General features: G+C 39.6%; 1 long non-coding RNA gene across 1 annotated transcript; it reads right to left on the bottom strand.

Annotated features, from left to right (window-relative positions):
* Window positions 1-825: 825 nt before the first annotated feature.
* LOC134737596 (uncharacterized) lies at window positions 826-13,463 on the bottom strand. The gene is made up of 4 exons (XR_010122627.1): window positions 11,249-13,463; window positions 3,221-3,311; window positions 1,968-2,051; window positions 826-966 (listed from the first exon to the last, which is right to left on the bottom strand). It is a non-coding gene; the product is annotated as an uncharacterized LOC134737596 (long non-coding RNA).
* Window positions 13,464-15,558: the final 2,095 nt, after the last annotated feature.

Genomic DNA, 15,558 nt, shown 5'->3' with positions numbered 1-15,558 from the left:
ACATTATCTTTTTAGACAATAGAGAATCAAAGCTGGTTTCCTGTGAAGCAACATGATTAAAGTATGCTTTCTAAAAATCTTTATTTTTTTATGAAGAAAATTTGCAAAGCACAGAAAACCACCAAAAATAGAATAAAAATTGGCGTGCACCTATAATCCCAGCTACTCAGAGACTGAGGCAGGAGAATCCCTTGAAACTGGGACACAGAGGTTGCAGTGAGCCGAGATCACACCACTGCGCTCCAGCCTGGGTGACAGAGTGAGACTTGGTCTCAATAAATAAATACATACATACATACATAATAGTAAAATAAAAAATGAAAATAAAAATTACCTGGAAATCCATCATCCATAAATATGTTAAACTTTGATGGCTAAATGTACAGCATTTTATTTCTGGTCATATATTTGTGTGTGTGCACGTGTGTGTGTGTGTGTGTGTGTGAGTGTGTAGACTGGGATTATGTTTTATTTATTCAACATTATGTTGTGGGTTTTTCAACATGATTTTTAATGAACTGCATTGTATTTCATTATATAAATGCAATATGTGTCCAATTTTTCTATTTTTCATCCAGGCATAAATAACTAAGATTAATCCAAGGTTAACATAAGCAGTATTTACAAAGGATTGGAGTAAGGATAAACTGAGAGCAGGAAGACCAGTTAAGAAGCTACTGGTAGAGAACTGCTTGAATAAAGGGCATGTTCACACACTGGAATAGTTTATAACTATTATATTACATTATAATTATTATTTCAAAGAATGATACTACTCCCAGTGTAGTATACGAAGTGATCTCCAAGGTAGATTTTCTGGGTTTCTCCTCTTCTCCCCAGTCTCTTAAATTTGTAGTGCTCCAGAATTCAGTCCTTTCTCTTCTCCTTCATCTACATTTCCTCCCTTGGTAATCCCATCCAGTCCCAAGGATTTAAATACTGTCTATATGTTAACCACTTGATGGCCTGTGGAAAGAAAAAGTATTCTATATACAGAGATGGATACACATTTCCTGAAAAAGCATTCAAAACTGTAAGTTGGAAATGCCTGCTCCACCAATGCTATCCAATAGGACAAATTACAAATACAAAACACTAGTGTACTGCCCTCAGAGAGGTGCTTGTAAGTGAGGGGCCTTGAAGCTGAGTATACGCTACAGCTCAAGTCAAGGCCTAGAGGCAGGAGCAGAATGATGTGATGAAGGAATCAGGAAGGGTGCACCGCCACTACGAAGTCTGGCGATGGGATGGGTAGGGAAAAAATCACCTTGGGAAATTTGCTCTTTAACTTCTACTCATTCAGATGTTTGTAGACTAATAACCTGAAAGCATCGTTTGATTCAGGTTTCTAATAAATGGCATGTAAGCCATTGTGACAAGGGGTGGAGGGAGAAAGACTCTGTTGACCAGTGAACAAAATAATGATCCTGAGATAGAAAGCAAATATACATGATTCTTCATTTTCAACACCTTCTCCATGTCAAAGTTTTTTTCATTGTTTCTTTATGAGCTCTGCTTTTCATCACATAACCCCTTCAACTAAAATTTTCAAAGAATTCTTTCTTTCCATCTTGAAAAGCCCTACCTACTTTTATACAATTGCACTTTGCCTTCCTTTTTGTGTAATTGGGTACAAACATGTAAAAATATTTATACTCCTTTCTAATCTATAGAAGACCATTTTGGGGGTCTTGAAAACAGACTCTTTACAGATGGAGAGAATGAGAGAAATGTCCTCAGTGTGCTGGCTAAAAACTGCAATGTCTGCCCAGCACTGTGCCTCCTCTCATAACAGGGGATGCTCTGCTGAATGAGCCCTTGTATGTCAAGATTCAAAAAGTTCTTGTTTGCTCCAGTTGAACAAAGCTCTCACAGACAGTGGGATCTGCAGGGTAGCCACCAAGTGTGTTAAACCAATGCTCCCTCCACCACACCGCTGAATAGTTTATCGTAATGGCAGTTCTCACCTTCATGTATAGAGGCCGGTGTTCATGTTGCCGTCCTGCACAGAGCTCCCACTGACTTCAAAGGAAATGACATAGAACAGAACCCTGTGGTGTAAGGAGAAACAAGCAGCATCTGATCAGAATTAGGCCACTTTTTTTTTATTCCCTCTGTATAAATGGCTAAATTTATATACGGAATATCTAAAGGCCACCTTTCACTTCAGCAGTTTATGAATTGTCAGATATACATACACTTATTGGGAAGTTCAACACTGGACTGCTTTTTATGTAGGAGGGAAAGGGAGGGGAGTGTGTGTTAGAAAAATCCACCTCAATCCCACGTATTGCTTGGTCTGTAAGACCCCCAAGAGAGCAAAGTGATTTGGGGCTAGTTTTGGGGTTCTGTTTTACTTATAGCTGGCCTTGAGGCACATGCTAAAGAAAAAGAAGGAGGAGGAGAAAAAGAGGAGGGGAAAAAAAAGAGAAAAAAGAAAGCGTAAGTGTATGTTTATTAAGTCTCTGGATAGGGGAAGTCATTCTAAGCTTAAAAGCAAGAAGAGGGGATAAATCAAAATGAAATAGGTTAAAATGGCAAATGAAAAGCTGCATCAATTGTGACAGGTAAAAGATTAATATTCCTAATGTATTCAAATTATCCACAAATTGGCTAAAAATGTAATAAAATAAATTCTAGATGGATAAAATGTTAAAATTTAAATTTTCTAAAAATGTTTAGCTAAAGTAATGCATAGGTGAATATCTGACCTCTGGATAGGAAAGGGAGTTCGAAGCTTAAACATAGTATAAGAAATCACAGTGGCCAGGCACGGAGGCTCATGCCTGTAATCCCAGAACTTTGGGAGGCTGAGGCAGGCAGATCACAAGGTCAAGAGATCGAAACCATCCTGGCCAACATGGTGAAACCCCGTCTCTACTAAAAAGACAAAAATTAGCTGGGCGTAGTGGCAGGCGCCTGTAATCCCAGATACTTGAGAGGCTGAGGCAAGAGAATCGCTTGAACCTGGGAGGTGGAGGTTGCAGTGAGCCGAGATCACGCCATTGCATTCCAGCCTGGGCAAAAAGAGAAACTCTGTCTCAAAAGAAAAAAAAAAAAAAAGAAATCATGAAGAAAAAGATCAACACATTTGACCATATGAAAAATCAAAATTCTGTAAATTAAAAAAAGTAAAAATTAAAACAGTCAACTTGGAAAATATTTGCAACAGTTATCCTGAATTTATAAAGAACTCAAGGCTGGGCTTGGTGGCTCATACCTTTAATCCTAGCACTTGGGGAGGCTGAGGCAGGCAGATTGCTTGAGCTCAGGAGTTTGAGACTAGCCTGGACAACATGATGAAAACCCATCTGTAAACAAAAATTTAAAAATTAACCAGATGTGGTGGTCCATGCCTGTAGGCTTAGCTACTTGTGAGGCTAAGATGGGAGGATCACTTGAGCTCAGGAGGTGGAGGCTGCAGTGAGCCGAGATCACACAACTGCACTCCAGCCCAGGCGATAGAGCAAGACCCTTTCTCAAAAGATAATAATAATAATAAAAATAAAGAACTCAAGAAAGTTGATTTTTTAAAAAAAGTAATAAAAGATTTCCATAGAATAAAAGGCAAAGGATTCAGAAAGTTCATGGAAACATAAATTAAAATGGCTAATAAACACTTGAAAATGTTCAATATTACTAATAACCAATGAGTAATGAAATACAAACTTTTTTCACTTCAAACAGGCAAATATGAAAAAATGAAACTATGCATTGTAGTATTTTCAAATACAAGCAATAAAGAGAAAATAGAGTGAAAAAGAAATGCTTATTCAAAATAGCAACAAAACAAATAAAATGCCAAATAATATACTTAATGTGCAGGACCTAAATAAGGAAAGTGAGCTTTCCTCCCTTTCTCACCAGAAAGCAGCCTCATGGGGGCCAGGCCTGCGTAGGAAGAGTGTTCTAGCAAGGTAGCAGCCTAAAGGTGTCAGGAAATTGGCAACATGCAGGGAGATTAAGCAAATTAGTAGAATATTAAGGATAATGACAGTCAAGTTGCTCACTGTCAGAGAAAAGAGGTGTAAACATGGAAAGGGAAAGCTAGACTAAGCCCTGTGGCAACGGATTAGAATTGAACCTATCAGTGTGAACTTATGGTTTTCAATATATAAAGACAGATATAAAGAATAAACATAGGGCTGGGCGTGGTGGCTCACACCTGTAATCTCAGCACTTTGGGAGGCCCAGGCAGGTGGAACACTTGAGGTCAGGAGTTCAAGACCAGCCTGGCCAACATGGTGAAACCCTATCTCTACTAAAAATACAAAAATTAGCAGGACATGGTGGCATGCTCCTGTAATCCCAGCTACTCAGGAGGCTGAGGCAGGCGAATCGCTTGAACCAGGAGGCAGAGGTTGCAGTGAGCTGAGATCAAGCCATTGCACTCCAGCCTGGGCAAAGAAGCAAGACTCCATCCCAAAAATAAATAAATTAATTAATTAACATAGATGTAAATGCATGTATGCATATATGTACATAAATGCATATGTGAAAATACCTATATATGTACATATGTATATGCATACATGTATTTCCCTAGCTCAGTTAGTGAGGCAGCCTCCGAGAAGCAATGCCATAGTAACGGTGAGCACTCCCAGTGCCTTGATCTTGGTTTCTAAATATCGTTCTATCTTCTCCACATTTACTCCGTTCTTTAGGGATCTCATCCACTTTCTAATGCTTCATGCTGATGACATCTACATGTATATGTCAAGACTAGACCTTTCATCTAAGCCCCAGATTACTATATTCAAACTGCTTATCTGACATCTCTATTTTGTTGTGTCACACACATTTCAAATTTAGCATAGTCAAAATAGAATATTTGATTTCTCTGTGCCCTTCCAATCTATTTCCCCCATTATTTGTATCTTATAAATGGCAGCGTTATTCACTCAGTTACCGAAGTCAGAAGTCTGGGAGTTAAAATCCTTTCCCTTTCCCTTATCCTTCACTGTCAGTTCACTTGCCAGTCCAAATGGGGTTCTACCTCCCAAATGCATCTTGAATTCATTCACTTTTCCCCATCTTCACTTGGGACCGTGCCAGTTTAAATTACTGCTCTTCCTCTCCTAATTTACTGTGATGGCTCTTGACAGGTCTCTCCACTGCTATGGAAACTTCCTCACATTCCATTATCAACACAACCAGAGTAAACTCCTGAAATGTAACTGGAGCATGCCATTCTCCTCTTTAAAACACTTCCATGGTTTTCCAGCCTTTCAGAACAAATCCAAGTGCCTGGCTATGGCTAGAAAGACCCCTGCATGATTGGAACACCTGCCTGAAGTCTCCAACTTCGCACCATGTATCTTATCTCATCAGTCACAACTCTGCAGTCAAAGTGTCCTGTGCAGGCTGGGCATGGTGGCTCATGCTTGTAATTCCAGCACTTTGGGAGGCCGAGATGGGTGGATCACTTGAGGCCAGGAGCTTGAAACTAGCCTGGCCAACATGGTGAAACGCCATCTCTACTAAAAGTACAAAAAAATTAGTCAGGTGTGGTGGTGCACACCTGGTCCCAGCTACTCAGGAGGCAGGAGAATCACTTGAACCTTGGAGGGAGAGGTTGCAGTGAGCCGAGATTGCACCACTTCACTCCAGCCTGGGCAACAGAGCGAGACTCTGTCTCAAAAAAGTGTCCTCTGCAATTGATGCTCCTAGAACACACCAACCTCTTTCCTCTTTCAGGATTTTTGCACTTGCTCTTGTTTCTGTTTGTAATGCTCATCTTTCAGCTTTTCACATGGTTGGCCCCTTCTCATTCTTTAGTTTTTAACTTCAATGTCAATTTCTCACCGGGTGCTGTGGCTCATGCCTGTAATCCCAGGACTTTGGGAGGCCAAGGAGGGTGGGTCACCTGAGGTCAGGAGTTTGAGACCAGCCTGACCAACATGGTGAAACCCCGTCTCTACTAAAAATACAAAATTAGCCGGGTGTGGTGGGGTATGCCTGTAATCCCAGCTACTCGGGAGGCTGAGGCAGGAGAATCGCTTGAACCCAGGAGGTGGAGGTTGCAGTGAGCCGAAATCACACCGTTGCACTCCAGCCTGGGCAATAAGAGTGAAACTTCATCTCAAAAAACAAAAACAAAAATGTCAATTTCTCAAGGCAGAATTTCTTGGTCATCTTATCTAAGTAGGACCCTCTATTATTCCCTTTCACAGCCAACTGTTTATATTCTTCCCAATACAAGCTGTAATTGTTTTATTTATTTGTTTGGTTGTGTGTGTCTTTCACTAGAGTATAAGTTGTGCGAGGGAGGTGATCTTGTCTTTCTTGTGTTCCTGTGTATTCCCATTATTTAGCATGGTGTCTGGTGTATACTGTATAGTTGATAAATTGTTATTGAATTCACATATCCATCTGACAAGGGATTAATAACCAGAATATATAAGGAGCTCAAACAATTCAGTAGCAAAATCCCAAATAATCCAATTTGTAAATGGGCAAAAGATCTGAATAGACATTTCTTCTTCTTCTTCTTATTATTATTATACTTTAAGTTCTAGGGTACATGTGCACAACGTGCAGGTTTGTTACATAGGTATACACGTGCCATGTTGGCTTGCTGCATGACATTTCTTAAAAGAAGATATACAAATGGCCAACAGGTATATGAAAAAAAAAATGTTCAACATCACTAATCACCAGAGAAACGCAAATCAAAACCACAATGAGATTTCATCTCACCCCAGTTAAAATGGCTTTTATCAAAAAGACGGGAATAATGGACGCTGGCAGGGATGTAGAGAAAGGGGAACCCTCATACATAGTTGGTGGGAATGTCACTTAGTACAGCTATTATGGAAAACTGTAAGGAAGTTCCTTAAAAAACTAAAAATAGAACTGCCATATGATTCACCAATTTCACCACTAGATATATATCCAAAAGAAAGGAAATCAATATATCAAAGATATGTCTGCACTCCCCTGTTTATTGCAACACTATTCACAATAGCCAAAATATAAAATCGACCTAAGTGCCCATAAACGGATGAATGGATAAAGAAAATCTGGCATATATACAAGACGGAATATTATTCGGCAATAAAAATTAAACCCTGTCATTTGCAGCAACACAGATGGAACTGGAGGTCATTATGTTAAGTGAAATAAGCCAGGCACAGAAAGACAAATATCACATGTTCTCACTCATATGTGGAAACTTAAAAAGTAGATTTTGTGAAGATAGAGAGTAGACTGGTAGTTTTCAGAGGCCAGGAAGGGTAGAGGGGAAGGCGAGGATGAAGAGAGGTTGATTAATGGGTACAAATATACAGTTTAACAGAATAATTAAGACCTAGAGTTTGATAGATAAGAAGGGTGACTATAGTTTACAACAATCTATTGTATATTTCAAAATAGCTAGAAGGTAATAATTTGAATGTTTCAAACATAAAGAAAAGACAAATATATAAGGTGATGGCTATCCCAGTTATACTGGTTTGAACTTTACAAATTATATGAATGTATTACATTATCACAGGTTCTCCCAAAATATGTACACCTATGATGTATCAATAAAAATTAAAAATAATAAAAATTTACAGAAATCTACTATGTGTGAGGTGCTAAGGACTCAGGAATGAAACAAAACTTTCTCTCACATGGCTTATAACCTAGGAGAGAAGTAAGTAAGAAAGCAAATAAGAAATGGCTATTCTGCATAATTAGTGCTATGGTGGGGGAAGTAAAGGAGAGTACAGCATCATCTAGAGAAGCTCCTATTCTGAGGCTCAAGGAAGATCACAAAAGGCTTTTTTTTTTTTTGGAGGCTGTAACACCTTAGTGAAACCTACAGGATGGATCAGTTAGTCATCCAAGATACAGTGGGTGAGGACAGAAGCAAAGAACAACATGTATCTGGAAAGGAAGGAGGGCATGACATGATCAACAGGCTAAACCTTAGGGCTGCCAGAGTAGAGTTGAGGATGAGGAAGATGAATGGGAAGAGATAAAGATATGAATAAGCTGATGTAATGGTAAACCTCACCAAACATCTTGAGGATATGGGAAGGTCCTTGGAACGCTGTATGCAGGGAGTAGCATGACCAGTTTTGTGTTACACAAGGTCATTCTGGCTGTACTGTATATAAGGGATTGAAGACCAAGAGTTAGGAGGCCATGGCAGCAACCTAGGTGAAAGCTGGCAGAATAACAGTGACCTCAACTGAGGTAGTAACGATGGGACTATAAAGAATAAGAAGACAGATCCGAGGGCCATTTAAAAAGTGGCAGTCACAAAAATTAGCAATTCAATAAGTAATTTGATAAATGATGTGGGGACAACTAGTTAAATATTTGGAGGAAAAGAGTTAGTTTCTTATATCAAAGTTACATCAAAATTAACTCCAGGTCAGTGAAAGATTTGAATGGTTAAAAATGAAATTATAAAACTATCAGAAGATTTCTGGTCAAGATGAATGACACTTTGAGATACCCCACCTCTTCCAAATCCACTTCTGATAGGCAGCTAGAAAACAAAGCTGATTCCACTTCTCTTGCTGAGGCTATAGCATTATACAGAGCTGTGGACTGGAGGAGGAAGGACAAAGACACAGTAAGAACTGAATAGGCGGGGCACGGTGGCTCGCGCCTGTAATCTCAGCACTTTGGGAGGCCAAGCTGGGCGGATCGTCTGAGGTCAGGAATTCGAGACCAGCCTGGCCAACATGGCGAAACCCATCTCTACTAAAAATACACACACACACACACACACACACAAATTAGCTGGGAGGGGTGGTGCATGCCTGTAATTCCAGCTACTTAGGAGGCTGAGGCAGGAGAATCGTTTGAACCCGGGAGGCAGAGCTTGCAGTGAGCCATGACACTGCATTCCAGCCTGGGTGACAGAGCAAGATACTGTCGCAAAAAATAAAACAAACAAACAAAAACCAAAACAAAACATTAAATGTAAAAAGCAAACCTATAACACTTTTAAAAGAAAACAAGAGAATGTGTTTATGACCTTAAGGTAAGGAAGGATTGTCAAATTTAAGCATTAAACCCTTTATTTGACAAGCGACATCATAAGTAAGTGATAAGGCAATCCACAAACTTACCTTTGCAATGAAAGAAGATACTTTCAAAGCATTTTGCCACACTGGACCTAGAAAAGGTGTAGGTGTGCTCCTTGCATTGATGGTTCTAAATCTTTTTCCCTCTTTCCTTCCTGAAACTTCTGCTTTGATTAACATGAAATTTGACTATACCACTCACTTCTGCTTCTTGTTACACACTCATTCTCCCATCTGGAGACACTCATCTTTCCTTGAAGATTTTAGCTGGTGGTTCACTGTTACTCCAATATTACTTTTGTCATAATTCTTGGTGATTTTAATATCGATTTATATGGACCTTCCAGTAACCTAGCTTCTAAGTTCTTTGGCCTCCTCTTCTTGATACTGTCTTCTATCTTGGCAACTCACTAACATGGTTATACCTCTAGACCTGCACTGTCCAATATGATAACCACGTTTCTCATGTTGCTTTTAAATTTTAAATTTATTAAATTTAAATATTTAAATATTATTTCTTCCACAGAAGTTCTACTGGATAGTGCTGCTTTAGCTCTTGTCATTACCAATAAATAACTGCAACTTCTCCATAATGTCATTATTAAGCATCACATTTTCTGACTTTTTTTTTTTTTTTTTTTTGAGGGACAGGGTCTCTCTGTTGCTCAGGCTGGAGTGCTATGGCGTGATCATGGTTCATTGCAGCCTCAAACTCCTGGGCTATAGCGATCATCCTGCCTCAGCTTCCTAAGTAGCTGGGACTACAGGTGCATGCCACCACACTCCCCTAAGTTTTTTTGTTTTTTTATTTTTATTTTTTTTAAGACGGAGTCTCACTCTGTAGCTCAGGCTGGAGTGCAGTGGTACAATCTTGGCTCACTGCAACTTCCACCTCCCAGGTTCAGGCGATTCTCCTGCCTCAGCCTCCTAAGTAGCTGGGATTATATACGCCCACCACCATGCTGGGCTAATTTTTTGCATTTTTAGTAGAGATGGGGTTTCACGATGTCAGTCAGGCTGGTCTTGAACTCCTGACCTCAAGTGATCTGCCCGCATCAGCCTCCCAAAGTGCTGGGATTGCAGGCGTGGGCTACCATGACTGGCCTTATTTTTTATTTTTTAGAGATGGGGTCTTGATATTTTTCCCAGTCTGGTCTTGAACTTCTGGCCTCAAGTGATCCTCCCACCTCAGCCTCCCAAGTGGCTGGAATTATAGGCAAGATCTTCTGTTTTTAAAGCTTATTCTTTGACTCCAACCATTTTTCAAATATATCTGTACCTATAATATATTAATTCCTTAACCATTTATTGTCCCTAACCTGTGTCATGTGCCAATTTTCCTTATTATTCAACCTAAATTCTGTGATCAATCATTATAACCCTGCATGCATCCTAAACTCTCTTGTCTTGTCCCTCTTACTTTTTATTTATTTTTTTTTAACTTTGCAAATCCTGGTTAAATCTAACTTTCTGCCTGCTTGTTACTAGGATCCAGTTCTCCATTTAAATCTGCACTGCACCTCTGCAGCTAAATGTGGTTGGAGGGAAAAACACATAACCATCACTAACCTCACTTGAGTGCTTAATGCTACCTACCAATCATTATTGTTTCTTAGTCCAGACTCTCATTCTTCTAGACTATTCAGAATTTCTCCTAACTTTCAAGCCTCTGAAAACTTCTCCCCATCCTCACTCTCAACTGATGAGTTGTATCTTATTTCTATTGAAAAATAACGGCAATCAGAAAGGAATTTTCATGTGTTCTCAGTGCCACATCTCCTCACCTACCTGCATTCGTGTTTACGTGCTCTGCCTTCTCACATGTTACTGTGAATGGACTGTCTATGCTCCTAATGAAGGCCAGTTCTCTATTATGTGCTAGATCTCACTCTCTCTAGTCGATTTAGGGACCCCATTACAGCAATTTTCTCCTTTATCTCTGGCATCATCAAGTTTTTTCTCTCTACTGGATCTTTCCCATCAGCACAAAACCAAGATTTTATTTCTATTGTCTTAAGAAAAGAAAATAAACCTTACTATTCACCTTACTTTTCCCTTCAGTTACTCTATTTTCTACCTTCTCCTTTTAGCAAAATTCCTTTAAAGAGTAGCCTGCCTATACCTACTATTTCTAACTTCTCCACTCCCATTCTCTCTTGAATCCACATTGATCAGCTTTTTTTCCCCATCTTAGTCCATTTTGTGCTACTATAACAGAATACCTCAGAGATTTATTGGCTCACACTTCTGGAGGTTGGGAAGTCCAAGATTGAAAAGTGCATCTTGCCAGGGCCTTCTTGCTGCATCATCCCATGGTGGACAGCATCCCATGGCGGAAGGGCAAAGCGAGGGTGAGAGAGACAAAACAGGGCTGAACTCATCCTTTTATAAGGATTCTACTCCAACGATAACAATTCTATTTCTGAGATAACGGCATTAATCCATTCATGAGGGTAGAGTGCTCATGACCTAATCACCTCTTAAATATCCCACCTTTTAATACTGTCACAATAGCAATTAAATTTCAACTTGTGTGGGAGGGGACAAACATTCAAACCATAGCATCCCTCACCATGCCATTAACTCTGTTGTCACTATCACCCAATATTTCCACATTGCTAAATGTAATGGTCAATGTCAGCCCACATCTTGCTTGACCTATTAGCAGCATGGGACACAGCTGATCCATCCTTTCTTCTTGAGACACTTTCTTTTCTTGACTTCCAATGTTTCTCCCTACCTTACTATCTCTTCCTTCTCAGTCTCCTTTGTTGGTTTCTCCTTATCTCCCTGACCTCTGAATGTTGAAATATCTCAGGCTTTGGACTTCTTCTCTTCACTATCTATACTCACTTTGTGGTAGATTAAATTATGGTTTACAACTACCTGCTTTCTCCCTTCTATGAATATTATACATCTGCACCCTTTGGATTTGTCTTTAAATGCCTCTGCTGAGCAGAGTATACATTTTTTGCCACATTGCAGGGCTGAGCTATGTGACTTTTTTTGGCTGGTGGAATGGAATAGAATGGAAATACGTGGTGTATGCCATATGCAAGGAGAATCTTTAAATTGGATTGAATGGATTAGTTTGGCCTCTCTTGCTTCTGCCCTTTGCCATGAGTATAGCACAGACAGCGGCTGTTCTTTTAGCCTAGGCCCAAGATTAGAAGACACTTGAATCCGATCTATCTGCTGGCCCACAACCTAGAGCAGAGCTGTAATCAATCTGTAGCCCATATGTAGCAAGAGCAAGAAATGAACGTTTGTTGCTGTAATCCACTGAGATTTGGTGCTTGTTAGTTACCTCAACAATGTTAACTAATAAAATTTTCTTTAAACTCTCCTGAGCTCTAAGCTCATATATCCAGTTGCCAACTTGGCATCTACATTTAGATGTATCAAAGGCATCTCGAACTCACCAGGTTCAAAATGAGCTCCTGATATTTCCCACAAAATTGGTCTTCTTGAAGTCTTGTCATTATCACTAACGTAAACTCCAACAATAACAAAAAAAAGGGGACAAAAAACTACAGTCACCCTGATTTCTCACTTTTGCTTGCATTCCATGCCCAATTTATCAACAAATCTTGGTTTTATTTTCAAAATAAATCCAGAGTCTGGAGACTTCTCACCACCTTTACTAGTACCACCTTGGCCCAAGCCATGATCATCTTTGCCCATTTACTGTTACAGCCATACTAATCCCCACCAATGGGGTGGTCACCTTTGCATTCTCCAACACAGCCTCAGCTCCTAAGCATTACTGGAGAAAGTTCCTCTAGAGTAGGAAAACAAAAGTTAATCAATAACTACCCAATGAATGTTACCCAAGCTTAGTTGGGTCATAATTACTCATGGGTTATCTTTTAATTATCTCTAATCACTTTTTACCACCTCCATCGCTATCATAGTCCAAGCCACTATCATCTCTTGTCCAGGTTATTCTGAAAGCCACTCAGTTTACTCCTGCTCTTGTCCCCAAGAGTGCGCCTTTTAAAGCAGTAAGTCAGATTGTGTTATTCCTTTGTCCAAATTTTCCTTTCCTCAAATGGAAAAATACCACCTCACCAAGAGAAAAAAATCATTATAATGGTCCACAACGCCTTACATTTTGCACACATGCACACACACACACACACACACATACTCTCTCCCCATCTTACTGCTCAGATCTCATCTCTTATGACCCTCACTTTTCTCATTCAGCTTTAGCCACAGTAGCTTCCTTGCTGTTTCTTAAATACATAATTTATGCTCCCATTTCAGGGCCCTTGCATCTGTTGTTCCCTTTACCTAAGACGCCCTTCCACCAAATATCTCTACGGCTTGCTTCCTTGCTTTCTTTAGGATTTTACTCAAATGTTACCTTCTCAGTGAGGCCTTCCTTCACCACTCTATTTTAGATGGTCCCCAAACTCCCTATCCGGCTTCACTGCTTTATTTCCCTCTATAGCACTTATCATAAAGTATGTAAAATTTAACATATAACCAATTTTGCTTTTTTATTGTGTTTATTGCTTCTCTTTCTACACTAGAATGTAAACTCCATGAACTAAGAGTTGTTTTGGTCTGTTTTGTTCACTGTTGTATACTGTGAACTGGTGTAGCCTTCTTCTCAAGCCCTTCCAATAAATTTGGAAATTCCTAATTACTTGAATTAAATCTTTTTCTGCTAAAAAAAAAAACCTACATTGATTTCTGTTTTCTTTAATGAAACTGACTGATAGACCAATTCTTGCAGAAAAAAAAAATGCTTCTATCTGGAGAGATTGAACCAGAACAACTCTGGACCCTGCAACCATTGGGCATTTAGTGACAGTCTACATATTGAACAACGAGGTCTCCAGCCTTTTTATACCATTGGCTCTAGACACTAGCTGACAGACTTACAGTACACCATCTTCAGGGAGGAGATTAGAATATTTGTTATTGGAGCTGCTGGCTTCCCAAGAGAAAAACATTTTGGGAAAGAGGAAGAGAGCCCTGCCTAATCAACCTGCCACGCACAGAGGTTCCAATGGACTTTTTATTGCCTCATTCTTAAATCAAGAGACCATCAAGGGTCACCAGATATTAGAAGACATATAGAAGAAAGATTCCAATACAAGATATAGAAAAAAACCCCAAACCTTTAAAAAATGAACTTATGGCCACGCGCGGTGGCTCATGCCTGTAATCCCAGGACTTTGGGAGGCTGAGGCAGGCAGATCACGAGGTCAGGAGTTCGAGACCAGCCTGGCCAACATAGTGAAACCCCATCTCTACTGAAAAAAAAAAAACACAAAAATTAGCTGGGTGTGGTGGCACACACCTGTAGTCCTAGCTACTCAGGAGGCTGAGGCAGGAGAATCGTTTGAACCTGGGAGGCAGAGGTTGCAGTGAGCCAAGACCATGCCACTGCACTCCAGACTGGCAACAGAGCGAGACTACATTAAAAAAAAAAAAAAAAAAAAAACTTATAAGGAATAGAAAGAGTAGATGGAATAGAAGAAGAAAGCTTATAAATTACAACTAATATTCTTAGAAAGATAAGATAATGTATTGCATCTTTACTTTAGTAAGTACTCCTTAAACAATAATAAGATACTCTTAAAAAGGAACATTCAGATTATTAGAAAAATTTGTAAGTATTAAGAATGTAATAGACAGAAAATTTAATAGGACTGGAAAATATGTCTACTAAGACAGTAGAAAAGAGGAAGGAAAGGACAATAAGATTAGAAATTCAACACAGGAAATTTAGCATCCAACTGATCAAAATTTCAAACTGAGAACAGAGAAAAATTGAGAGCAATGGTCAAATAATTAAAGAAAATTTACAAGAATTAATTGCCAGAAATCCTAAGGTAATACAGAGAAACAAAAAAGACCATGCAGGAAGGAGAAACACAATGGCATTAAACTTCTCATGGCAATACTAGATCCTAGACAACAATAAAACAGTGACTTCAAAATTGTCATCAAAATGGATTTCCAATGTTGAATTCTATACAAATCACAAATCACGTGTAAGGGTAAACTAAAGACATTTCAGATATGCAGTCTCCCAAGGTCTCAAAAAATTTACTTCCAGGCACCCCCATGTTTTTTTTTTTTTTTGACACAGAGTCTTACCCTGTCACATAGGCTGGAGTGCAGTGGCACGGTCTCTGCTCACTGCAACCTCCCCCTCCTGGGTTCAAGCAATTCTCCTGTCTCAGCCTCTAAGTATTTGGAATTACAGGATCCCGCCACCACGCCTGGCTAATTTTTTGTATTTTTAGTAGAGACAGGGTTTCATCATGTTGGCCAGGCTAGTCTCAAACTCTTGACCTCAAATGATCTGGCCGCCTCGGCCTCCCAAAGTGCTGGGATTACAGGTGTGAGCCACCACGTCCGGCCCTGGGCACCCCTTCTAAGGTTGCTATTGGAGAAAGTGTTCCATCAAAACAATGAAAGAAACCAAGAAAGGGGCATACATGGAATCCAAGCAAAAGAATCTTGTGCAGGAGAGAGGAGAAGGGAATGACCAAAAGTCCCAGGTAGCCTA

The sequence above is a fragment of the Pongo pygmaeus genome, chromosome 10, assembly GCF_028885625.2.
Source record: "Pongo pygmaeus isolate AG05252 chromosome 10, NHGRI_mPonPyg2-v2.0_pri, whole genome shotgun sequence".
NCBI lineage: Eukaryota > Metazoa > Chordata > Mammalia > Primates > Hominidae > Pongo > Pongo pygmaeus.
This window is presented reverse-complemented; position numbering and strand designations above follow the sequence as displayed.